At 35.7% G+C, this 27677-nt stretch overlaps 1 pseudogene; it reads right to left on the bottom strand.

Annotated features, from left to right (window-relative positions):
• Window positions 1-7930: 7930 nt before the first annotated feature.
• Window positions 7931-20440, bottom strand: LOC115952144 (annotated as a pseudogene).
• Between the last annotated feature and the right edge of the window lie 7237 nt (window positions 20441-27677).

The following is a 27677-nucleotide window of genomic DNA, read 5'->3' as shown; positions in this document are numbered from 1 at the left end:
CTTTTGGCTAAGTTTATGTGAAATCACTTTCTCATTTTTTTCATACGTGTTCTTTGTTGCGACATTCAAGTAATGTGGGTCATGGATGGACAATGTCCTTTGCTTTGTAATGTAGGGAAAACCTTAGGAAGTGAAATGCCTCCAAATTATATTTATTGCACATTACTTGTAGGAAAATTTAATAGATTCAATACATACAGACTGATCCAAACCACATAGACCAACCGCGCATATGATTCAATAATACGAATAATTCTTTTATATGAGTTGTTTGAGTCACGATATAATATGCACGTATCTGTGTATCTTAGTTGTAATAGTGTCCTACTTTATATAGATACATTACATAAAGACTCGTCCAAACCAGACTAACCACTCACTCACTGAAAATCCATATGGCTCACCCAACACACTCTTACAACGATATTTGGTTTGCTTAAAAATAGGGTAAAGCCCTAAAAGCCTGATCAGCCTTTAAAATGTTTCATTCAAGTTATTGGTTTGTTATAGCATTGCTTGAAAGCTCCCTAATATTGCAATTGTGATGATCGGAAGCCATTGATGTAAAATTTGGAAGCATAGTTTTCTTCATGTAATTTTACATTGATGTTGAGAAAATGTAACTACATTTTCTACCTGCAAAGACTCCCTGAAAATTTGTAGGGAAACAGGGGGATAAAACTCTCTACTATTGCTACACTCACTGCTCGTAATACTAGCATTTGGCAAGTGAGGTTGGAAAAGGCTAACACAGCTCGACACTGTTCGGCGAAGTCATGTTCGCAGTTCTGCATGTGCTGCTCAACAACTCGACACTATTGAACCCTGTCTAGTCATATCATCCATGCTCACGTGAACAAACAGATATGCAACATTTTGCAATGCACTATTTTCAAGGATGCAGAGGACCCCTCAAAAGTGTAAGCAAATTTTTGGGGGTAAGCTGTCCATCATTGCTACACTTGATTGATGTAGTTCTACATGTGATACTCAACATCTCGAAACTATTGAACCCTGACCACACGTACCCATTCCCACTCACGTGAATACACATATGTGCAACCCTTTGCAATGCATCGTTTTCGAAGAGGCAGAGCATCCTTGAATTGGTTATGCATCAATTTTGGGTGTGAGCTGTCCACCATTGGTACACAGATGTTGTTCATAGTGCTACATGTGCTGCTTAACAGCTTCGCAATGTTCAACCCTATCCATTCAATACACAGATATGCCTTCTTTTGCAATGCACCGTTTTCAAGGATGCAGAGCATGGCTGAAAAGTTTATGATACATTGAACACAGCTCAGTACTGTCTCAACAAGTCATGTCAGATGAAGCACAGGAATTCTGAATAGTTTTGAACAAGACATACCAAACTGGTCAGAGAAAAGTCTTAAAACCACATCCATCAGAAATAAACCATAGTAGTGATCAAAGTCCCTAATTAAATATAAGCATAAACATCACTAGTTTAAATTTTAAACAGGTTATCCTTGTCCAAACTCTGATGGTCAACCAAGTGAAATATTGAGACACTAATCACAACAGGAGTCCTTTCGATCACCTCAAAGACACAGACATCTCCTTTTTCTAAATTATTGTCTTTCGAAAATGCAACCCAGCCTTCCCCGAATCTCATTGCTTAATATGTTTTGATGGAGGGTAATAGCACAAGACATTGATGTGTGACAAATTGCTTCCCAATAATATACTTGCTTCACATATATGTTTCCAAGCCATATTTAAGAGAACATCATAATCACATTATGTATAAAGGCTCACCATATTATGTGGCCACGAGATACCCAAGAAAGAAGGATTTTTAGGCTTGAATTTTTTGGCTGCTTGGATTGCTCTCTCTCTCTTCCTCTGGACATAATCGGTAATTTTTTAAGAACAAACTTTTCTCTGACTTCATGTTTTATGGGTTTGTACATTGAGGAAGAAATGTTTGTATCATCTTCATCTAAGTTTTTGATATTTTTACCTGATGATCTTCCAATTTACAATTCTTCCTACGTGGATATTGAATCTCAATGGCAGTCTTATCAAATATAACAATATGGAAGCTTGAATTTCCTTCATATCTGAAGACTAAAAAATAACCATAATAGATAGAATGGTATTCAGCGAAATCCTGCCAACCATTACAAAACCAAGTGTTGTTATCAGCTTTCTTCAATCACACTTGCCAAATTCCACCATAGGGAGCAATGACTGTAGCTACGGTGGATAGCTTAGTATTGTTGAACCCTGACCAGAAGTACCCATCCACACTCACGTCAATACACATAGTAGCGCAGAAAATTTTGTGCATCAATTTCGGGTGTTATTGGTCCTATTGCTACATTGATGTTCGTATTGCTGCTCAACAGCTTTGCACTGTTGAACCCTGTCCAGTCATATCACCTACACGTACGTCAATACACAGCTATGCATCCTTTTGCAATGCAGCATTTTTAAAGGATGTACCTATAGCATCCCTGAGAAGTTTATGATGCATTTAACACAGCTCAACATTGTCTCGTCAAGTCATGTCAGATGAAGCACATCAATGTTGAATAGTCTTCACGTGAATAAATATGCAACCTCTTTTGCAGTACACATCACCAGCCCGCTACTGTAGCACAAGCTATAGCCATATGAAACAGCTACCTCAATGAATCACATGCACCAACAGAAGCCACTGAACAATATACTGTCAAGTCATATCATCTTTATTCACGTGAATACTTATAGTCACATCCACCTGAATACTTGTCCTTGCAAAACCCCTATATAAAGTCCCATTTACATCTACCCTTGCAAAACATCTACACATACCAAAGTCCCATTTACATACATCTACCCTTGCAAAACTTCTACACATATCGATCTAAAGTCACATTTTCCAATGTCAATGCGTAATTGGATGCTACCTCATTTTCCAAATAACTATAGAACTCAAAGAGATTCTGACGAGAGGGAATACCATGACGGAGTGGGACTTTCGTGTGAACGAGTCCAACGCTCTGCACAATGATCTCCTGCAACTCGGAGCACCTCTTGTCGAGCGTAGCTTGCTCACACTGCCACGACAAAACATGCACCAATATGAGCGTGCAGTGACGAAAATAAAAAAAGAGAACAATCTTATGATACTTCGTAGGTCTAGGTATCATATGCTACAATTGGCAGAGGAGCAAGCCGTTGCAACAAACAGGCAACTCACTCCGGCAGAACATAACAATGTCCTCAACTACGAGAACTACCTATCAGAATGAATGCCACTGTGGTGTGTGTGTGTGTGTGTTATGTCTATGGTTAAGTTAATAATGTTAGTGTAAGTTATTTTATGTTTTCTGTGTTATGTCATATGTGCTTATTGAAAAACATCATGTGTGAGAATATTTGACTTTTATGACTTATGTGAAAATAATCTACATTACGAATAACGTGCATGCTTCTCATAATCAATAATAAGGTTTACATAGTACAAATGCAACCATACATATAACACATAGTTAAGCAAAATAGTTCTCCAATAAAATCTAATTACACCACGACACGACACGATTACTCTTCATCTGACATCTCCACGTCTGACTGATAAATGGGATTAGCAAGAAGTGATTGCATGAACTACGCATGCTCGTACCACCCTTCCTGCACTGACTCTCGAATCTCGACTTGGGTCCGATATCGATTAAGACGTATCTTCATTCGATTATTTTCTTCTCTTATGCGGTTCAATGCTTTACGAAGTTCGTTGATGCTGTCTCTGGGCATTTGTGATGCGAGTCGCCGAGGCACTGGCAACTTAAAACCAACCAACTCATCATAAAACATTTGTTGTTCACGAAATAACCAAGCCCACTCCTGTCTCATGGTATTGTGAACGTAAGCCTATTTCGCAAATTCGGATTAATTGGATAGCTGAACTCATCTTCCAATACCCAACAACGACCCATAGCAGTGAACACATCATGAGGCCTATAGAGTTGTGGGTTGCTAGAACCAGACATTGACACTGAATACAATAACACCAAATGATCAAGTTAACAGTGTGTATCAACTGTTGCTAAATAATGTAATCCTGCATAGAATGGTACACAGCAAAGACATTCATAAAATTGTGTATTATTGCATGCTAAAAATGAAATACTAACACTAACACCAACATTTGACCATAAACAATAGACATTGTTGGTAATGTCTACACATTTTCTTCAACACTAAATGTTGTTGTAAATGTCTGACCAATGATGATTATGTGCAATACAAAATGTTGCTATAGTAAAGAAATTATTTCATTCTCTTCTGACCAACGTTTACTACAACAAATAACCAAAATCACACCAATGTACTTACTTCACATTCATTCAACCTAAAAAATCAAAATTTAGTACAATATCAAATGAAAATAACATTGCCCTAAAATTGTGATGTGAATTTTTTACCTGAAGTGATACAAATTTCAATTGAGTTTGAAAGCCGCTGTTGATCCGTGGAGAAGTTCCAACTCAGTTCAGCAGAAAGCGTCCTCAGTTCAGCAGAGAGCAAGGCACACTGAGTGGGAGAAGGTGTGTAGAAATTATAAGAGAATAACTCAACTTTATGGATATCAAGTATACTTTATAACTCGATATTACAGGAATCGAGTTACATTGAAACACTCCACCTGACACAAAGACAGTACGAAATCAGGGTTTATAATAGCATAACTAACTCGATTTTTAACTAATCGAGTTATGTAGAGATTCAAAAAAAAAAAATGCCAGCAGTGCGGGAAAAACCTGTATATAACTCAATCATAGGAGTATCGAGTATTTCATATAACTCGATTTTAGTATTATCAAGTTACAAAAGAGGGGCATTTCCCTTTTTAGTTTCAGAATGAGGGCACAAAGATGTTTAATTTCCGAAAAAAGGGCATTTGCCCATTTTGGCCCACTTTCAGTACTATTAAATTCAGTGAACAAGTAGAAAACGAAAAACGAAGCCTCAAGTGCTCTGTCCCTCCCAATAACCTAGGTACACTATCTTTTGCATATCTTTTTTCTTAAAAAGTTACCAATGTACTGAGCAAGTCGGTGGTAGTGTCGAACTATAAAGCCCGTGTGGACATTTTATACTACTTCATTCACTAAACTAACTTGTATAGACTATGCAAAATAATCTGCTAATCTATTTTTAATGAAGCAAATTCAATGCAGCAAGCAAAATGGTAAGTAAACATGTTTAAGTTTATTTAACCGTGTTGAATGACAGGTTACTCTATGGTGGTGGTAATCATTTCGTGCTTAAATTTTAACCTACTAATGGAAACATCAACTTTCCTGCTACCCATTACATCTTCACTATGATTACTTCTACAAAGAGAGCACAACCACACATACATAAAGAACAGGCCATAGATATCCAGAAATGCCAGCCATTCAGCTACATTTTTTTTAATGGCAATTCAGCTACATTCTCTATCTATTTGAAAAACGTTCCATCTATGGTCAAATATGGTACAACTGGGTCCCCGGAACACAAGAAAGAACAATTGCTGCACCATTTGGTACCATAAAGAAATTCCTTGGGGCCAACACAAATTGTTAACTAAATTTTGACTTTCAAGTCATTTTTTTTTTCCTTACCAACCCAAGAAAAAATTATCCTTGCATCTTCATCGATTAAAGGATCCTTTTTGGCATGTTAATATTCCGTGATGCACCCAGTAGACAGAGACCTGGTTCTTCACTGTGATTTCTGTGAACTTAGGTTCAATCAACCTTCCAGAATGTTCATCTTCTATGTTAGATTCACTTCAAGCTGTCATTATTTATTCAAACTTGGGGAAAGAGGAAAATTAAGAATCATCAACATATACTAAACTTAACATAATAGGCTTTTAAGTTAAATCCCAAATTAGTTGGGGTTGGCCTCAAGAATTCCTCTCCACCATTTTTATCTATATACGACCATCTTATTCATTCAATCATAGCCACATAGACCATGTATGACTCTACGTACATTTTGACAGTAGTGTTATTGTAGGAAGCTTCCAACGAAATCCCTCAGAAATAGTTAAACATCTTAAGTTTCTAAGTTTCTTCCATCCCCACTCTATTGTTGTACATTAAGTTACAGAATGGCTTGCCAACACAGGGTGGGGGTGTATTGCATCTTATCATGTTCAACTGACACTTAGATCAGTTTATGCAATTGATAATACAGTCTGCATATGACAAAATCACAAAAAGCTAGAGACCATCATAAATTGCTAAGCATCGTGTAAAGTTGTGATTTACAAATTTTGTATTGTGCTGGCTTTTATTCCATGCCAAATTTAATTGTAATTTTATTCAATCTTTTGTACCCTATATTTGTTGTGGGAATTTTTTATAAGGGTTGTGTGATAGTGAGAGAGAGTGTGAAGACTCAAGCTACTAAAGAATGAAGTGTTTTCGCAGGTAGCTCGTGACTTAGCATCCTGCGAAGTAACTTATGTGCTCTGCACATGCTGGAATGTGAAGAGTCAGGCCAGATGGAGACAACTGTGTCTTGCGAGTATCTCGTGGGTAAGGCCTTCCCACGAGACACCCGCAAGACATTTTGTTCTGCCAACCTGTTCAGTTTGATACACACTTTCTGTGCCTACACTATTTATACTCACATTACCCACAAATGTAATAGAGAGCTTCTGAGGGAAAACCCTAGCTAAAACACTTGAGAGTTAGAAATTGTTAATCCAACAATTTTTTACACCTTTGTTTGTGGATTTTCCTTATCTCCTACCTCTCCATTTCCATACCATTGAGAAATCAATTGCCCAAACACTTACCACACCTTTTGAGAGTGTCCAGTGAGGTTTTGGTATTGCTGGAAAACATTGGAAGAAGCCAAGGATGCAGATGCAACATGGAACTTGTTGCGGGAACCGTAGAGCTAGACAAAACACGGTTCCGAGAAGCCTTGTTGGAGTAAGAGCTTGGAGGGCTTAGGTACAGAGGGTAGATTAGGCTTGAAGGGTCTCTTGCTTACCCATGTATTCCAACTGATTGTCTAATGGATCGATTTCCGCTTGGAGGGCGGCAGAGAGATTTTTTGCTGAGTTCTTCGGTTTCCTCTTCGAAAACACGTCTCAGTGTTATTTGTGTTTGCATCTTTCTTCCCTACTCTTGTTCATTTCATTTTACTGCTATGTTGCTTTAAATATGAATTAGAGTAGCTCTCCTGCATGTTTGCTTGTGTTTACACTATTCCGCACTTAGTATTAAGTTAGTGTAAAAACAACCAAGCAGTAATTTGAATTGGGGGTCTAAACGAGCTCTAGTGTTTTCACACATTTCGAGCTTTCACATTGCACTTTAAAAATTGCTAGAATCACACTATTAGAGAAGATGAAATACAAGAAACCACATAGTGGAAGCTACCTAATTGATACCCATATAGGTAGAACTCACTCTTGAAAACTAGCTTGCAAGAAAATCAGCTTGCAAGAGGAGGGTGCCCAAGAGCTACACATGGTTAAGCTTACACTTAATCAATGTGGGACATTAGGATCATAACACTATCCAATGGAATTGTGTGTGTTCGTCATTTTTTGTGGGCTTGTATATCACACACATGCACACTAATGCATCTACCAATCTACTTACATGCGATATGCATTTCAAATTTTTTTTTTTTAACACTAAAATAAAATTTTCACTTATAAAAGGAAAATGGGGCAAGGCCCAAGTACACTAGGTGTACACTACACCTATAGGACACTTAACAAAAATTTATATTAAAAAAAAAAGATAAAAGATAAAATAAACATGTCAACAAAGATTAAAAATAAATAAATTAAAAAAAATTATTGGTAATAAGACTTTTATTGAAAGAACTGAACATCGTGTTCACGATGGTGAACACTTTGAACAAGCAACAAAGATACAAAATATCCAGAGAAAATTGTTTAGTTACCACGGACTTGAGAGATTCAACTCTGTTTAGTTAACAGTTCAATGTCAGCCCCAACTTCAGCAATTTTGGCGTCTTTAGAGGCCTTTGCTGCTTTGGCAATGTCCTCAACATCAAGGTCCAAGGCAATTTTTCTCACAAGACCATCAAGCATCTGTATTATGAAACACAGTAATTAAATTACTAATTAATCCAATTGGCCAGTTCAAAGGTAAAATATTATACAAATACATATTTGATACCAAAAATTTATTTCAGTGCAGTAAGTCTATGCTTCAGTTAAGTTTGTTGAGTCTTTCTCACTAAATTCCAAACCCTTACCCAGTTCGTGCTTAACATCATATCCAGCTTAATGAACCCATGACATCATATACACTAATATATTTTGTTTTACATTTCCTCTTGCATGCATACGAAACTTTGCTCAGGGCAATGAGTTTTTGTGTTTCCAAAAAAAGAAGTTATATTTCCCAGATCCTTGTTTCAAGCATGACACCAATATTTCACCAGCAATTACGAGATGAAGAAAAGAGAAAAATAAATAAATATAAAATCTTGGCCCACTCCTTCAGTGATTACATGTTATCTAACATAATGGTTAGGCTTGGACAGAAGATTTTTATAAAGCAGTGAGTGACCATCGATGGACTATTTTTGTTAAATTTTTCACAGTTGTTTTAGCTTTCACAAAAAGAATTATGAAATGCCAGCACAAAACTTTGGTTTCAATGTACAGCTCAAGCTTTATCTAGCATACTCAAAATTACAAGTTTGACCATTTTCAAGTGAGAAATATCAAATCATTTTCCCTCTGGACCAATCAATTCATATATAAAAAATATCTGTATTCCAAAAATGAAAGCATACTTTTAAAAGTCTAAAAATTATATGGCCAAATCTCCAGTGAATTGACATACTATTCAGCATAAACATAAACAGATCAACCAACAGATACGAGTGAACAAGAACAAAATAAAAAGAAACCAGCGATCCAATGGCAACTAAAACACGGAATTTCGAATCAACTTCTAGATTTTCCTCTTCCACAATCTGTTAAAAGAAAAAGTACTATGATGCATGTATATGAAGATTGACATTTCTTGAGAACATCAGGAAACAATGTAATCTATCTAAAACAAAATGCTAAGCATTTGGCTGGTAATGTAATCAAAACATACCACAAGAGCTGCTGAAAGAACTTGAGATTGACCTTCTTGATCCTTCTTTTCAATTAAAAGCACAGCGTAACTGTCAAGCTCACCAGAGAACTAAATGTTAGGGAACTTGACTAACAAGGTAGTTTAAAAATATATGCCTAACTTCTACCTTCCTTTACTGTTTGAATGACTATAATACTACAAAATGCATAAAAAAGACCTTTGATTTGTGACAAAGGTGTTAAATGATCTACTCTATCAAAGGTGAGGGCAGTCCCACGTGGAGAAAAAATCCTCTCCTTTTACTCATGATCACACCTGCTTGACCCAATCATAACGTGAAAGGAGGGGACCTTTTCAAAGTCAGACCAAGCTGGTTGAACAGAAAGAGAATCAGTAAATGATAGTGCAGTTTGTTTCCATAATTTTTGTAAGCGGATGGAAAAACACATAAATTCTCTCAATACAGAAAACTGGAGTAACAAGATAATAAGCGGTTGTAGTACAACAATAAGGAGATGACAATAAATTAACTGTGAAAACATAAATTCCAGGAATCACAAAACAAATTCTAAAGAGCGTTTGACCAACTCCACTTTTCACTGTTGCTCAAGAATCCACTAAAAGAAACACTATGCTGGCAAATTTATAGTTAAACAATTACTTACTTGAGTATTAAAGTGGAGTAAGACAACTGCAAATTCTTATTTGGAGATGAATAACAACTTGAAAACGCATCAAGAATCTGCAAAATCAGTTAAATAAATAAACAAATACAAGAAGCAATTGAATATACAAACCGAAAACATGCTCAGTGTGTCAAGCTGTGCAGATATTGCCTTAACAATCATCCAAGTAAAAGGCCAGAAAAAAGGGAAATGTTTTCTCTAATTGACTTATCAAGTACCCATTACATTTCCACCCAACAAGAGATGTGTAACAAAATACTCCAGGGATTTAAAAAAAATAATAATAATAATAATGAAATTATCAAAGAAAAAATATTTGGTACAAGCTAGTATTCTTATTGAAGAAAAGGTCAAAGCCAGTTATAAAACATGAGATTTCCAATGTAATCCTGAGAAAGGCTTCAAGGGAACAATAAATTAGCACATAAAGTATAAAAGGCACAGGTAAAAACTATATTATGTAGAACACATTAAGTGCTTGTCAGCAACAGTGTTAATACCATATATCCATACCATATCTAATAGACACATAAACCAACACCCACCCACTGCACATAGAGAGCACACAGTGCTCAAAACCACATTCAAACTAAGGCCATTGCTTGGCATGCAAGATCAAACTCAGAAAATAACAATGAAGAAGCGAGTCCCAACCTCACTACGATGCTTTTGTAACCAGTTGTAGAAACATGAATTTTTGAATAGATTAGTTACAGCACGGATGCTCGTTAAGAGGTTTGCAGGAATAGATGGATTTGTTGTGACTTTCTTGATTATTTCCGATAGTACACCTGTGTTGAGCTCACAAGGTCAACAGTCAAGATAGAATTTGGTAAAGAACTATCCATAAAGAAAGAAGCATGCCACATAACAAAAGCTTTGCCTGTAAGCCTCAACAACCAGTTCATTTAAGATTTCAGGATTATAACTCTTTTAATATATATATATATATATAATTTGAGGATATTTCCTCAGATGATGTAAGTAAATAGGAAATTAAGAATGATCAGATATATTTTCAGAAATAAAAAATATTTAGGTCTCATCTTTAACTTCAATACCATTTTCAGCTTCAACATGCTTGAGAAGTACGGTCACCCCATCTGGGTGCAGGACAGTCATCCTCAAAATATCAATAACTGCAAATTGACAGTATAACATTAACCAAGTGAGCGAAACTATTTTCATGGAACCGTAATGTTACTCATTTTTTTAAAAGAAAAAAAGCATGATACTGTAAAATCAGACTCCAATACAATCCAAGAATAAGTGAAAATCAAAGCATTCAGAATTTACATAAACAGCATTTTCATTTATTAATAAAACTAAATAGTACCTACAGTTAGTGTGCCACAATTGCATCTGAGTACAGAACTCAGTATAGCATTAATACAAGGAGCACAACCAAAGTTATTTTGAAATTTAGTATTCAGATTTTCATTTGTCTTATGGAATTGGATTAGTTCAAATTTTTTATTTTTCTATTTTGGATTCAGACAGGGATAAGATTTCAGATTATTTTTTAGCTGAGAGTTCTATGGGATGTAAACTTTTGTAATCCTAGAAGCACTATAAAAATGATACAGGTGGTTTTTTTATATTATTGAATAAAATTGTCTTAGTGAGAAATTTCTTTATCTGCTTGTTGCCGTTGTTGGTGATTCCAAGCAACCCCAAGGAGGTGAAGCCTAAGGTTTTCAAGCTGCTATAGGTGGTGAAGCCTAGACTGTCCTGCATCATGCATAGAGCTCTATAATATACATATAAGTTTTGGCCCCAATGGGACCTCTTTAATTCTTATACAAAAGTAAATTGCATGGCACCTCCAAGCTTAAATCTCATAAAATTGAAAAGATCTTTCTATTGATAAGTAACAGATGTTCTAAGAACAAAACAGGAATACCCCTAAACATCAGATAATTCAGGAATCAAATAATTCATTAAAAGAAAATGTCGTCTCTGGGAGACGTTAAGATATATTAGGAAAAGATTAAAACAGATCTAAGAAAACCTTTTTTGGTAGGTAAAGAAGAACCAGAGAACAGCCATTAATATCATTTAGAAAGCTCCTCCCTAAGTTTTAAATTACCAATATGATACTAATGGGAATCCTGTAATTTATGCAGAAGCCTGAGAATTTTGGCATGCTGACCTGGAAATATCATTGCCAGAGGCCATGATTTTAGCAATTTCAGTAACAAAGCAATATCAACATCTGCTAATTTGCTACTATGATAGTGTGACGTGTCCTTCATAACTTTAATAATGGCACCAAGTCGGGAAAACTCAAGCTCTGTCAAAGATAAATTCTTATTTTCCTACAACAGATTGTCAATAAATCCAAGTTAATCAGGAGTTTACTTCGTGGTAGAGTAGAACTTAATCAGGAGCTCAGTCAAAGATAAGTTCTTTTTCTGACAAAGTAGAATTTACTTTGTGATTTATCCTTCAAGATGAACATACCGGGTCAGAGAGTAGAGCATTGTTAAACTCTGTAATCTTTTTGAGGATCCCATCAAACTGTGCCATATCAAAAACAAGCACTCCTTTCTGGAAACAAAATGATAGACAAAGAATGACTGGGTGAAAAGAGACACCCAAGTACTTGAGAGAGGTAAATGCGTCTTTTGAAGCCACCCTATTGACGAACCCAACCAGCAATATATCAGATACTCAAATAATGATCCCTATATAGATATAAAACTAACAGTCAAAATATCAAAATACACTGGAATATCAAAACTAACAGTCCTGGAATACATAATTAGCATATCAAAATACACTGCCCAAAATGCTCAAGGGGGTAAAACTCGCCTCAAAACAGCCAGAGCCCAATTACATGACATATCTACCAAACAACGAACAGCAAAAAAAATTTGTATGGAAGAATGAAAACACAATCAGCACAGTGAGAAACTTCTATAGACAACAACAACAACAACAAAAAACCCTCATAATTCCCTTGTACAACTGAGGATTAATACCAAAGAGAAAAGTTTCATAAAATACCAGAGGGTATAAATACAAGCATAACATTCTAACAGAAATACAAGAAAAAGAATAATAAACATAAAATTATTTAAGAGGAAAATAAAAACCCAGAAGTAATTAAAAAAGCAGTCTACAACTCTAAGTGAAAAGGTGTCAATCCCAACCACAATGGAGTAGAGCCATAATAGTCAAGTAGGGAAGCCAAAGAGCCTCTTTTGGCTGGAGAATTACGGAAAACAATTCTAAAAAGGTACATTGCATTCACTAGGTAATATTTCATGTGAAACAAATAAAATATAATACATGAGCTTTTACAATCACTCAATATATACTTTTTTACAAGTTCCCTAAGAATGGACATGCAATTCCTGGAAATGCATCTTAAACCCCTTGACTGATATATCCAAACCTATTAACACTACACTGTAACAGCATACCTTAGGAATGTGCTTGAAAGTGGGTTTTGCTGAAACAGCTGCTAAATAAACAAGAATATGAAAAAAAATTAGAGCCATAGTCTTATATTGGAGGTTGTGAAGTAAGTCAGGCATTCAATACATATTAGCATATGCAAGAGAAAGTAACATACAGTAACAGCAATTTTTAATTTTTAACTAATACAAATACAAATACGTACCAGACATTCTGGAAGTTGCTCCAGGTATATAAGCACTAGCTGAAATGAAAAAAAGAAAACATTAGACAAGCAAAAAGGAAGTGATTACATCAATTATCTCAGACGTTCACGTCATAGTTCCATAAAAATATTGTACTTAGAGCCAGTAAAGGGATCACGAAATGATGAATCCAGGGTGAAGTCCTTTTGTCCAGAATTTTGGAGTATAAACTCTACAATTTGTTGTCGATAGGAAAGAGGTAGATTCTCCTTGAGAAGCCATTTGTCAGCAGTAGCCTAAGGATTATCTGAAATATCAAATTTTATGTCATTGTTTTTTGAATTAACAATTACATTCATGATTCATTAGATGTCAATGATGTAGTAAGTTAAACAAACAACAATTAAGGCCTAAACTAAACTAAGGTGGAGGGTGAAGTCATGGTTCAAGACCCATCAGGTGTGTGTGTAAGGTGGAAAGGAAAATGAAGAGCAACAGATATTGCAATTATAATCAACCACAGGAAAAAAGGACCAAGAAAAAAATACCTGATCGATTGTAGGGCAACTTACGAATAGGCTCCCCATCTCCAATATCGACATCAAATACTGAGTAACAACAGAATAAAAGACTGAATCGGTACTTATTACCAAAAAAATAGTAATAAATAAATGATATAGACAAATGGTCAACCATATTAAAGTAGTCAAAGAACATAAGATTCTGACCATAGTCATATTCAATCCCATCAAGAACAGGACGCCTCAGGTTATCATCCGGTCCATCAACAACTTCACCAATCGTAAAAAAAATAAAAATAAAAATAAAAACATAAGACTAATTAAAAATTTTCAAATATTAGAGAAAGAGAGAACTAAAGTGCAAACAAAAAGGGCGAATGTAAAGGTACTCGGAAAACAAACTAAATGCACTAACATGCAAAATTAAATGCATAAATCTTTAATGGTCCAGCTCAAAACTCATTCCAAATGTCAATTTAAACATGAGTTAAAAGAGGGGAATTCAACATAAATAAGTAGAATAGGAATAAGGACAATATTAAAGCCATTTGCATGAAAGTGCAGGACACCTCACTCAACAATTATAAGTCAAGACTACTAGATAGAGCACATTTTTAGAATCCCGCAGTCTCAGAGATTGCATTAAAAAGACTCCCCATAAACTTCACTACCATCCATAAAATTAAGTAAATGGGTGATGAAAATACAAACACCATAAAAAAGTCAGAGATAGGGGGGAAATTTTGGTGAAGACGGACATAGGCTGTGGCTGTAAATATCACACAGCAAACTGGACCTGTAACCTGTCTATCCACTTCCTAGTTTTTATTCACAATTGAGGGGGAAAAAACAAAAAATTTCCTGTCACATCATCTGTTATACAAGAGATTAAATTTTTTTTTAAAAATGAACAAACTTGCAGAGCGTAGGATTCTAAGAAACACCACAAAAAAGAAAGGAAGAAAAGGAAAAGAGCATATCAAGCGCCAGAGAGGCAATCACTTAATATTGCATTGCACATAAAACCATAAATCTAACTGTTGATACAGTTGTTAGAATGGAATTGTAAATTACCTTATCCCACTTCTATTCCCTCAAGTTCCAAGCATATGCCACACCATTGTCCCCCTCTCTGATGACTTTTGTCTGCCCATCACTCATCCCTGATATGGAAGAAAAGAAAATACAATTCATATTAAGCAGCATACAACAGCAATCAGGTGCAACATATCAATCCTGCATGAACATCCGAACACTGATTTTTTTAATACATATGGGGAAAAAGGAGTCAACATGGCAATATTCATGGAAGCTCATTTTCTTCTTATTGTGTAAATTAAATATATATATATATATATATATATATTTCAGAAACTCTGAAAAGAAAATGGCGAAGGCAAAGCCCAGTCACATGCAAACTACACAAGTAATAAACGTTTCCTATTCTTTACTGACAGCATTTTATTTTTGGCTGAAGAAAATCAGACTTTGAATCAAACAATATGACTCACACTGAAAACGTATTTGAAAAGGAGAAATCTCTGATACAACAATTATAATAGAAGAAAACTTGTCAGCCACAACTTGAAATGGAAAATAACTGAGAAACTGAACTGAAAGATATTTAGTAAATTTAACTAAGATACCATTCAGCTAAATGTACAATTAGAATCACACCTGGAACCTGTAAAGCCTCCAGCCCTGGTAAATCATCCAGTTTTAATCCTCCAACCCTCTTCCTAACATAAACAAGTCCCAACATGAAAATAAGTCAAAGTTGACAAGTAATGTTGATCCAAGTGGAAATTACAGGTGATAAATCATAAAATCCATCCAAAGAATTTCTGGAAATCAGAAATATATTCATAATTAGGAATAAGTCGAGAACTTCAGAATTCAAACAAAATTTAAGATAATCATGTAATGAGATTTCAAGTGGGAAAAAGAAGTGAAGAGGTCCATTGTATAGGACATATTACATGGCAAGAACCAAAACTTAACATACCCAAATATGAAGCTTTTGCTAATCCTTTGTCCCTTAGACAAGAATGTTTACAATCCACAATAGAAGTCATCACATGACATCCACGTCTTTTTTTCTTATTCTTTTTTTAATTGGTAGACATCCACGTCTTTTAATGTTAAGAAATTCCATATCCGTAAAATGTATAAATGGACATTTAATATTGAAAGTGAAGAAAATGAACAAAAATTACTGAAGTTTCCTCTTTTCTTTTCTTACATTATTATTATTATTTTTTTTTTGGTGGGGGTGTGTGGGGTGTGGGGGTGATGAAGGGGGAGTGAATTTGAAATGTAAGAAATAGTATGGGCCAAAACAGCCAATCTGAAAAGGTTCTCCCAAAACTCTATAAATGCACAGAATAAATCTGAGCCAGGCAACAACACAGATCAATTACTATTTCAGCTTGAACAAGAATCAAATGTGAGAATACGTGTGAGATTCTGTTATTCCACGTGTGAAACTCCTCCAACTTAAATACATGGAAAGCTACAAGTAGTTTTACATACAGAAAATACAAAACTACAACAACTATACTACACTAATGTCGTTTAGACAGAAAAATCATTTCTTCGCTGCTTTCTTCTTTTGCTTCATTTCTTTTCTGTCTTTCTGATGTGGGCTGCAATCTTGATATCCAAGCACAAATAACTTCTCCGAAAAAAGGATGAAAATCAGAAATAACTACCTTTCCATATATTTGCAAAACAATCTTCACTACCACTGACAATAAGTCCAGAGACATGTGAATCAACTGAATAGACAATGGAAGTATGACCAACCATCTCCATTAATACCTCACCACTTAATGCCCATAATCTTATGGAACTGTAGCAATGAAAACAAATTAAAAATTAGGGATGCCTATTACACAAAACAAATGTGGGCAAGATTAATTTGAAAATTCAAATGAGGAATTGAAAAGAAAAAAAAAAATAAGTAAAAAATTAAATAAGAACAAAATTTCCAAGAGACAACAAAGAAGCTTGTGTTATCAACAAATATCTGCAACCAGTTGAAACACCAAGTATGACATCTAGTTAATATCTGGAAGTTTGGTTACATGTGGGGAAGGTGTTAGGCACCTCACAACGTCTGTCCAAGGACAATCTTTTGTTTTGATAAAATCTTAATTTTCAGAGATTGGTAGTAAAAAACATGATTTTGGCATTGGCTTTCAAGGCTTTGCTTGCATGGGGGCTTTGAGGTTTTGGCTTTTGAATGGGTGTGGTCCCAATCTATGCTTTCCTAAGGCATTCGGGCAAAGTACCAGATTTCCATGGTGAAAATCCGGCGACATGTCACCTTACTTTCGTAGTGGAAATTGGGCATCTCTTTGCTTTAGGTGACATGGACTGTGACAATCACACCGAAAAGGGCGAGCAGGTATATATACATACATCATGCACAATGCAAACACACAGAGCACGAAAGTGAATGCGTACACCCCTAAAGCATAACCCAAAATATAGGTGTAGAAAAGTAAACAAGGGTTACCATATTCTAGAGATGAGGACGAATGATACAGGACATGATATACCTAATACAACCCATCCAAGAGAGAAATGAGGGAGGAGGGAAGGGGATTTAAAAGAGTACATAACCAAATGGGAAAAGCTAGACCCCTAAACTTACTGAACATAACCACTTGGCTTATATCCACATGCTCACATCCTCGCCCTTTCTGCTTACGCCTGGGAGACTGTGCCCTAGCTCCATATGTTTGCACTCCATGCATGTACATGCAAAGGTAAAGACAAGAAACCAACAGACAAGCAATGGAAGGAAAAAATACAAATAGTATATGAAAGAGGCATAAAGCTTATAAGCATGATAGGCATGGCAAGCAAAGGAACAAGAAAGCAAGCAAACAAGCGAAAAGGCAAACAAGTAAGAAAGCAAACAAAGGGTGGTGTCTGCGAGGGACAAATGTAGGTTTGGATCTAATGTCCATAACTTCATTGTGTTAAAACATGGACGACACACTAGCAAGCAAGACTTATGCATGGACATGTGAGTAAGCGTGTAAAGATGCATAGAAAGCCAATGGGTGGCATAAACAAGCATGGTAAGCATAGCATTGCGTGGAGCGAAAAAGGGAAGGGTACACAAGGAGCAACCCGGCATCCGGAGATGCCTCTCAAATGGTTACATCCGAACAAAGCCTCGTGGGCATCAGATGTAACCACACAAGGTCAAGCTCGCGAAGGGCGCCAAACATGGCAAAGCCTAGAACTAAAGAGGCTAACAAAAGTATAAAGCATAGAAGCAAGCAAGCATAGACATACAAATAGGAATGATCCAAACCCGTTTGATATGGGCCTTTGTGTATGGACGATGACAAGGACCATAGGGTCTAGATCGGGTCCTAACCATTAAGCCAAAACTCAAGAAAATGCAATAAAAGGAACAAAAGGGGTACAATAGCACATGGTAGGACAAAAAAGGTCTAGGCCTAAGCACATAAACATAGCATGAAACACGCAAGCACATAGATGATGGCATAAAGCATGTACAGAACATCAATCTAAGCATGTAAACACACCGATCTACACATATAAGCATGGAAATATGCATGTAGGCATGTAAATGTACATCTAAGCATATGGATGTAAGCATAAAGGCATGGAAGAACACAAATCCAAGCATACAAGCATGTGAAGGCATAGACATAGGCATAGGAACATAGAACATGCATATAAACATGTAGATCTAAGCAAGGCATGGTGGGAGACATGATATCAAGCATGTAAGCATGTAGACCCAAACATCAACACATGGGAAAGAGAAGATCTAAGCATCTAAAGCATGACATAAAGCATAAAACCTATAGAAGAGGCAGCTAAAACATGGACAAACATGGAAGCATATGGAAATAAACCAAAAACAAGCTAGAATTAAAATAAAGCAAAGAGCATGCTAGATAAAGCAACAAATCATGTTATCAAGGCAAAAAAAGCAAAATAAATGCTAGAAAAAAATTTAGAATGTTAGGGGTGTGGATAGTAGCTAAAAAGCTACATTCACACCCCTAAACCCCAAATCCAAAGTGCAGAACCAAGGAGAAGAAGATTGGGTATAAGAACAATACCTTGTATTTTTGGTGACAAAGGAAGAATCAAGAGGCTCGAATATGTTTTTTGTGTGTTTTTATGTGTAAAAGTGTGTTTGAGAGAGAAGAAAAATGTGTAGTAAACAACCAGGCAGAGAGCAAAACCTAGAAAAGTCTTTCTTTCTTTTTTTTTTTTCTTTCTTTTTTTTCTCTCTCTCTAGTCTGGAGGTGCCTGGGACCTTTTATAGCCTTGGCATGCTTTACAAGGCAGTGGCCCTTATAGGCGGCCGACAGCCCTTCAAGGGCAACCACCTTCAAATGACCTCGGATCTGGTTGATCTTGACACCTTTGGAAAGATCTTGACTTCTTGTCTCTAAAAAGGTATGGAACCTGAAAATCCAACAATCAGATCAAAAGTTATGGCTCCTAGAAGTTAGTAGTGCATCAATCGGTGCATTAACCCGATTTTCATGATATCTCGACTGTTCTAACTCCAATTTCGACCCATCAATAGTCATTGAATTGAGAATTTGATAATCTTTTCAATTTTATTGGTTTCAACCCATTCTGACAGCCGAATCAAATTTAGGGTTTCTAGGACCCACTGAGAGTCGCCTCCGGATCAAACTTGGTCAAAGTTGCCAAAAAATGTCTGAGAAGCTTGGGTATGATGAAAAGTGATATTTTACGTGGATTTTGACTTTGTTTGACTTTCGGTCAACCCAGGGTTGACTAGGGGCGTTTTAGTCATTTTGGCTGAAAGAGGCATTTTGAATGCTCCAATGTCCGAACGGGTTACGCTATGTCATTCTAGATGTTCCTGTGGCCCTATGGAGAGAAGGTGATATTTTTGGATTTTTTGAGGTCCGACACGCAAATCGAGGACGGACAAAATACGGTATCAACACCGATCACATCTAGTGTAGGGTCAACTTCCTTTGTCCTACCTTCCCCTACTCCTTTCTTGTATACTTTTCATTTACTGTATCTATTATTTATCACATAAGCTTTTTCTTGTTTTTGTTGACTTTCATTTGTATCGACCTTGTCTTTGATTTATCATGCATTTTTCAAGTGCTTCAAACTCGATCTCAACTTCATTCATGTAAGAGACCCAAACTTTGTTCTACGATCCGAGATCTTCATGCATTTTGACGGGCAGCTCAGGGCATTACACCTGATCCTCGGCTGTGTCCCTTCCCATACCAGCTACCAGCACCCCATATCTGCTCTGACGGTTGGCAGCCCTCTACTATCGTACATTGGCATTCACTTGCCTAAATTCTTGCCAAGAGGCCTTATGGTGGGTGAAGCTCGAGAGAAAGGGTCTCGATTTGTAAGAGAAGGCTCCTTAGTACTATTACCTGAGACAGTTCAGCGGACTTAGTCTTCCACATTAGTGCCGAGCACGTCCCTGTTGAAGATCCAGCCATTCTAGAACCAGCCAATGACATGGTTCAAAGGCGCAACATGAACATCGAGCATTGGTTTCTAGGCGCCCAACTTGTAGGGGTTCAATTAGTCCCGCAACAAACTCCTCAACTGACCACTCCCTCATTCTTTTCATTCTTGTTTCTTTACTTCTTGACATAAATTTTCACTTGATATTCAGAGCATCTACATTGTACTTCAAGGGATAACACAATCCACCAGTTATTCAAATTCTGAATTTCACATAATACATCTCTTAATACTTTAAGGTACACAGCTTTCTTTAGATCCTAAAATACATAATACCACAAAGCTAAAAATCAAATTACTAATTTAGGATCTATGCTTTTCAAACTAAAACTAGCCCATTCCAAAACTCGACTAAGGCCCCATCTATTCCAGAATAAAACCAGTTGACCAAAAGACTGGAAGGGGTGAGCTACACAGCTTAGTAAGGGTAAGATACATGAGAATTTAATAAGAATGCATGTAAATCAAATCATTTCATTTTATGAATATTCAGATAGGAAAACATCTTTTCATGCATATTATTTTATACTATTCATAATAATAACCTATATGCTTTTCATAGGAAAATAATTGTTCTCCTTTTTCTTATCGGAATAATATTACCAAAACCTTTCACACTAAATTTCTTTTATTTCTTACAAAGTCACCAAATATAATATTAATTTTTTTTTTTAACTTAAATCAGATAATTGGTAACTTTGTCTTAAATTAGAAATATCTTAAAGAATAACAAACTTTTCTTCATAAACTTCTTCTCATAAAATATTATAACTTTCATAGTCACAAAACTTAATATTTTATAAAGAATGGATATTTGATTACTTTTAACATAAACATATACAAACTTCAGAAACTTTTATTTTTAAAGGACAGCTTTTCTTTTCATCAGAAACTTTTTCTATTCATGAGAGCTTTTAGCTTTTCACAATGTATTTAAACAAAATCATTCTCTCATGATCCATAAAATAATATTGTTGTTCATAAGTAACATATTAGTTAGTCCATATCTGATAAGTCTGTACAAAATTAGGAGGCTTCTAGCATCATTGTCCCAGGCATCCAACATTCCCCACAGTGCTAGGGATTCCCAGGATTAGATCATAATACATATCTTCAACCATGAGGGTCGGTTAGCATCCTCCATAAGTTGGCCGTTCCTAAAAAGGGCGGGTACAACAGAGTCCTCACTACTTTTAATGGCCAATTAGATAACATTTTCCATAAAAAAAAACCAGTAATTTAACCCCTACTGACCGAGTTCAGATCACCAAAAGACATAACTCGAAAACATTTCACACTTATACATCATATTGAAATTCATAGTTTGCATAAAATTTCATAATAATAGCATTTCCATTATTTTCTTTAAATATCATGTTTGTAGAATTAATAATAGCATCAACATGCTTAAATAATATACATAAGGTTTTGAAAGTTCACAAACATATCTTTGTCTAAAATATAATTATATGTCATATCTATAATAAAAAAACCTTTAATGCATAATACACTTTAAAATAACCTCACGACTTATCAAATGCCCATATAGCTTATCCTAACCTGAAAGTAGAGGAATTGAGAGCTTATAATCGAAGGAGCTCAAACTTGGGTACTGGTAACACTTAAACCAAATATCGAAACTTGTTACTATCAACTATATCTTAGAAGAAACTTACATATTCATCTCAAAGCATATCTCTTAAAATCAAGGAAATCCTAATCCTACCTCAACGAGGTTCCCACAAACATATTATGCATACATCAACAAATGATGTACCAAACTAAAGAAAAACCATCATTCTCATATTTATATCATATCTCCAAAGGAGCCAACTTCATTTCAAAATGTGCTTGAGATTTGGGCAATAATGCATGCATAAATATAAAATCCATTAAGCATAGTCGTATATCCATATACACCCATATAGCAACATACAACACATTTAACAAAATAGCAACATGAAAAAGTAGTAGAATGGTTTAGAACCCTTCCTTTGAGTACTAAACCTTGAATCAAGGTATTCAAAATTTATCTATGATCCAAACATACCAAATGATGAGCATATTAATTTATAGTTCAAATCATTCAACCTAACTTTATAATTAAATCCTCCAAGTTAGGTATGTCACTTACTATTCACTATTTATTCTAGCAGCATATACTTCACCTATGGATGTCTAGTAGATTCTATATCATTTTCGGAGCCAAATCATAAAACCATGATTTACTAAAAATCATACAAGACAACATACTCAAATCTATCCTAACAGAACTTCAATTAACTTACAAATTGCTTTGAGTACTAAATCTCGAACCAAGGTATTCAAAATTTATCTATGATCCAAACATACCAAATGATGAGCATATTAATTTATAGCTCAAATCATTCAACCTAACTTTAGAATTAAATCCTCAAATTTAGGTATGTCAATTATTGTTCACTATTTATTCTAGCAGCATATACTTCACCTATGGATGTCTAGTAGATTCCGTATCATTTTCAGAGCCAAATCATAAAACCACGATTTACTAAAAATCATACAAGACAACATACTCAAATCTATCCTAACAGAACTTCAATTGACTTACATGTTGCACTATTATTTTTGTATTGATCCGATTGCTGTGAGACCAATTCAATAACAACCACAAGTGTCTCAGCTTTCATAGAAAATATCCCTAACATCCAAATTCACTTTATACAATTTAATACATAATTTATCGTGCATAAACATAGAATTTGTCATAGTGGCAGCTTTGCAACATTTTCTTGTAAAATCACAAACAATTATCAAAAGATGGTATTTTCATATGAAATTCAATACACACATACTGGACATATTATATAATAATCTCCAACAAACCTTTAACCATAGTTGTCCTAGAAATATACGGGATTCACAATGACCAAATAGGTTAACCAATGAGTGCAACTCTTAACAAGTTTATGAAGCGCCTAATAACTAACTCTCAACAAGCTTCAATTACTGAATCAAATACACATTTAGCACCTCAATTAGCAATACCATAAGTTTATCTAGCTATTTTAGTCATTTTAACACTTACTCATAACTGATTTTATCTTAGTCTATCATCTAGGAGCACATATAAGCATAAACAATGACTCAATTCATATTCGGGCGATCAACAGTCTCTAGAATCCAACACATCCATATACAAATTCATATAACTATCACTTAAGTTTAAATGGATAATAGATTAAAAGAATTAGATTTTCCCCTTATCCTAGACATTTGTCTTGGAATGATAGAGCTAGAATCACTCTAGCTTTAAGTTGGGAACAAGAGCTTGAGAAGAATTGAAATAAACTTCCTTGTTGCTGCTGGACCCGTAAGTGTGAGAGGGAGAGAAGAGCTTAGAGTTTTTCTTTCTTTTGATGTCGGGCCCATGGGTATAAAAGGGAAAGAGTTTCTTGATTGTTCTAGTTGCTTTAAGAGAGTAGAAAGAAGAATGAGGTATCGCATGGCGGGAAAGAGTTTCTTAATTGTTCTAGTTGCTTTAAGAGAGTAGAAAGAAGAATGAGGTATTGCATGGCCAGCTAGGTGTAGGTCTTTGGGTCAAAAGAAGATAACATATGTCACCATGCATGATACTTTGGCATTACATGTGATGAATTTTACTTGGTTATATGTGTAGGTGGAATTTCCACTATATCCTTCTCTTGACTACCTATTTGCAACCATAACTATGTTATAACATCTCATGCATCATACCTAAATAAAACACCAACTATGTATCTAATAACTTAAACCACTTAATATAGTATTGTGCATACTTAGTATATATTCATATACAATTTAGCCATTCAATTATTTATAATCTTTACAATTCTTATTCAATGGCATTAAAAATTATATGTCTATTAAATACTCTTCTATTAATTATAGAAAGAAAGTGGCTTAAAATAATAATTAACCACTCAAACACATAGTTTAACTATAAAGTTGTGTTGGGATGTTACATGAGGGCTCTCTTACTGAACCTTGGCCGGCCCTTTAAGTGTGGTGGGACATGCCCTACACATGATTTCGTTTGGAACCCCTTGTAGATGCATGAGGGTTTTGAATGATTCTAGGTGGTTGAGATCTATAGTACACCTTTACTTGTAGCATCTTAAACTTGGTTGGGAGGGGGAAAAAGGTTAATGGTGCTGTGAAGGGTGAGTCGGTTTAATAGACCTATTTGTGTAGGTTGGTAGACACCCGTTCCCTCAAGGTGTTCATCATCATGTCCATCTTTTCCTTCATCATCTGCATGTCTTGCACCATGCGCATCGCACTGCTTTCCAGTTCAGAGGGATGGCTAGTGTCCTTTTGCTGCTCCTGCCTACTGGCAACATTGCTTTCTTCTAGATCTTCTCTCTCCTAACGATCGCCTATCGAGGGATGGTAGTCGTTGTGCTCACCACTGTCCTGTTCGTCATGCTAATCGTTTTCTCGTCGTTCATTCCTCTGATCCAACTGCCACTCCAACTCATGATTACATTGGGTGATCTGCTCAACTGCCGTAGCGAGGGTTTGCACTTGTCTTTCCAAGGCGTTGGGAGGGTTCCTAGTCTCCTGGTTGATGGTAACAATTGATCGTGTCTGGGCCATGCAACTCTTTGTCTTGAAAGTGGTGATATGGTTTATTCACTTGAAATTCCCACAGAAGATGCCAACTGATGATGCACAAAAGTCATCAATGAGCTGATTGTCCACATGTACACCAATGAGGGTACCTGTAGAATAAGAAAATAGAGAACCAACAGAGAGCACCAGTGGGGTGTCAGTCAAAAACCTTCCAAAGATTAAGTTAGTGATTGGAAAACCTCTGAGAACTCAATAGAGTCGGACTTAGGGATTTTCTTGTACCTTGAAGAATAGGAGTTTTGGTGCTCATATAGTGGCACAGTATTGACCTAGATCCCTTGGATGAAGGAGCTTTCCTTGTAGAGAAGATTCAGAATTAAGTCCCCGAGATCTTAGGGCTTATCTTCCCAAATAGGGAAGATATAAGCGAGTAATGAGGTCTTTGGACGTGTTGTACAAGATATTTCCATGTTTGGACTTGAGTGTGCAGAACACATAAAAATTCCTTGGGGTCTAAGCCACTCTACTATCTTTGAGAGGGTCCATTTGTCGGTATTGGAGCGAGACCACAGTAGGATATGCATGTGACCTACTCGATGGGTCCTCAAGGAAGTGGTACTTCAGACCGTCAAGCTTCAAGGACATCAAGTAGAAGGCTCGTCCCAATGGGTCCCTGACGATAGATAAGATTTGGGACGAGCCGCCTTTTCTGATGAATCAAATGGTAACCTCTTAGCCAATATTGTAATGCTCACAATATTCTTTAATTGTTCTTCATTATTTTATGTGAGGTTAGGAGTCTCATCTTCATTAACGTCATCATCATCATTTGGAGAAGACGAGTCAGCAAAAGTATCACCTAACCCCTCAGGTGTCTCAAGATCATTAGGTAACACTCCTGAAGTGGGAAGTGGGGGCCCATGCTAACTCTCTCATGGCTGCAATGTCCTTAAACATAATGTCTAATAAGTCAACATTCTCCAAACCTTTCTTTTGAAATTTTATAGCTTTAGGAACCTCCAACAATTTTGAATATTTTCATTAATAACTCAAATTAGCATGGTTTATCTACTAATACAAAATACGAATAAGGGGTTATACAAAACATATCATTAGTTTCCTCTCCCAGCACTCATCAGTTGCAGCTATTGTTCCTTTGGCTGCATCCCATCCTAATTTGGTTTCACTTCCCTTCAACTTATTCCAAAGTACCCAATCTTTATTCAATCCATCCCACTTATGCTTATACTTTGACCTAGGATATTCCTTTCCAGTTTTCTTTTCAAAAGATGCTATAATATTTGTCCGACCCTTTTAACTAAAGTGGGTATTAAACCAATTACCCTTAAATACCTAATCCACACAAGCTTCACAAAAGATAGTCGTTACTCTTGATGGCCATTGAACTCTAACATTTGAGCTATTTTGGGATTGTTTAGTGTTGGGATTTGAAGTCTCCTTATTCTTAACCATCTAAACAAAATATAGATTTTTCAATAATAATGTTCAACCAAATACATAATTGACCATCAATTTATAAAAAGAGTTTACACCATGATTGACCAATTATAAAAATATATATTCCTTGCTTAGTTCAAATTGACTTTTACAATTTGGAAGGCTAATGCCCAAATCAAACAAAACAAATCTGGAAACTCCATTATATGCATGATCAACTCAAACTTCTTAGTACAGTCAAAAACCTTTTATTCATAGGATCTAGTGTACCCTTGTAGAAAATATGATTAAATCCACTTTCAAAGAGTTGCATTAATTCTTGGAAAAGAACTTGGTACACTTCTAAAGCTACAAAAACTCTGCTGATGTAGAGGCTAAAGTCTAAGTAATACAACAAAGCCTAATTAGTTGAAGGATTTCATAGAGCACTAAGCTTGGGTTCAACTCATTCAGTTTTTCAATCCAACAACAATCAATTAAAATACACATTTCTTTCAGATAAGCTTCTTTATGTATATATAACTAAATATGTAAAAACTTCAGTGCTCTTACAAGCAATACTTTGTTATAGATAATACAATTTCACATGTAATAAACTAGGGCCAAAATGGCCCATTAGCATTAATTTTTGAAATATTTAGCAACAGAGCACTGTTTCGGAAATAATTAGGGAAGTACCACTTTTTCCGAAAACGCCGCTATAGGGCCCGAAAACGTCACTATAGGGCTTAAAAAACGCCACTATAGGGCCCCTTGAACTTGTTATGGGGTTTATGACTTACTATAAAAATTTTTAGGAAAACGCCGCTATAGGGCCCAAAAACGTCACTATAGGGCTTAAAAACGCCACTATAGGACCCCTTGAACCTGTTATGGGACTTATACAAAAATTTTGCAGGAAAACGCCGCTATAGAGCCAGAAAAAGTGGTATTTTCCTAATTATATCCGAAACAGTGCTCTGTTGTTAAATATTTCAAAAATTAATGCTAATGGGCCATTTTGGCCAATAAACTAGCAATACATTTTAGTTCAGATTTAGTAAAAGGCAGAACTAGTAACAAAATTAGTTTAGCTTAAGTGTAGGTTCAATTTAAAAGGCAGCAAGAATAAATTGGATGAAAAACATGCCTAAACTAGTACAATAATTATGTCCCATCCCATTACCATTCTTATAGTCT

The sequence above is a fragment of the Quercus lobata genome, chromosome 7 (assembly GCF_001633185.2).
Source record: "Quercus lobata isolate SW786 chromosome 7, ValleyOak3.0 Primary Assembly, whole genome shotgun sequence".
In the NCBI taxonomy this organism is placed as follows: Eukaryota; Viridiplantae; Streptophyta; class Magnoliopsida; order Fagales; family Fagaceae; genus Quercus; species Quercus lobata.
The sequence above is the reverse complement of the archived record's forward strand: the minus strand, read 5'-3'. Positions and strand labels throughout refer to the sequence as shown.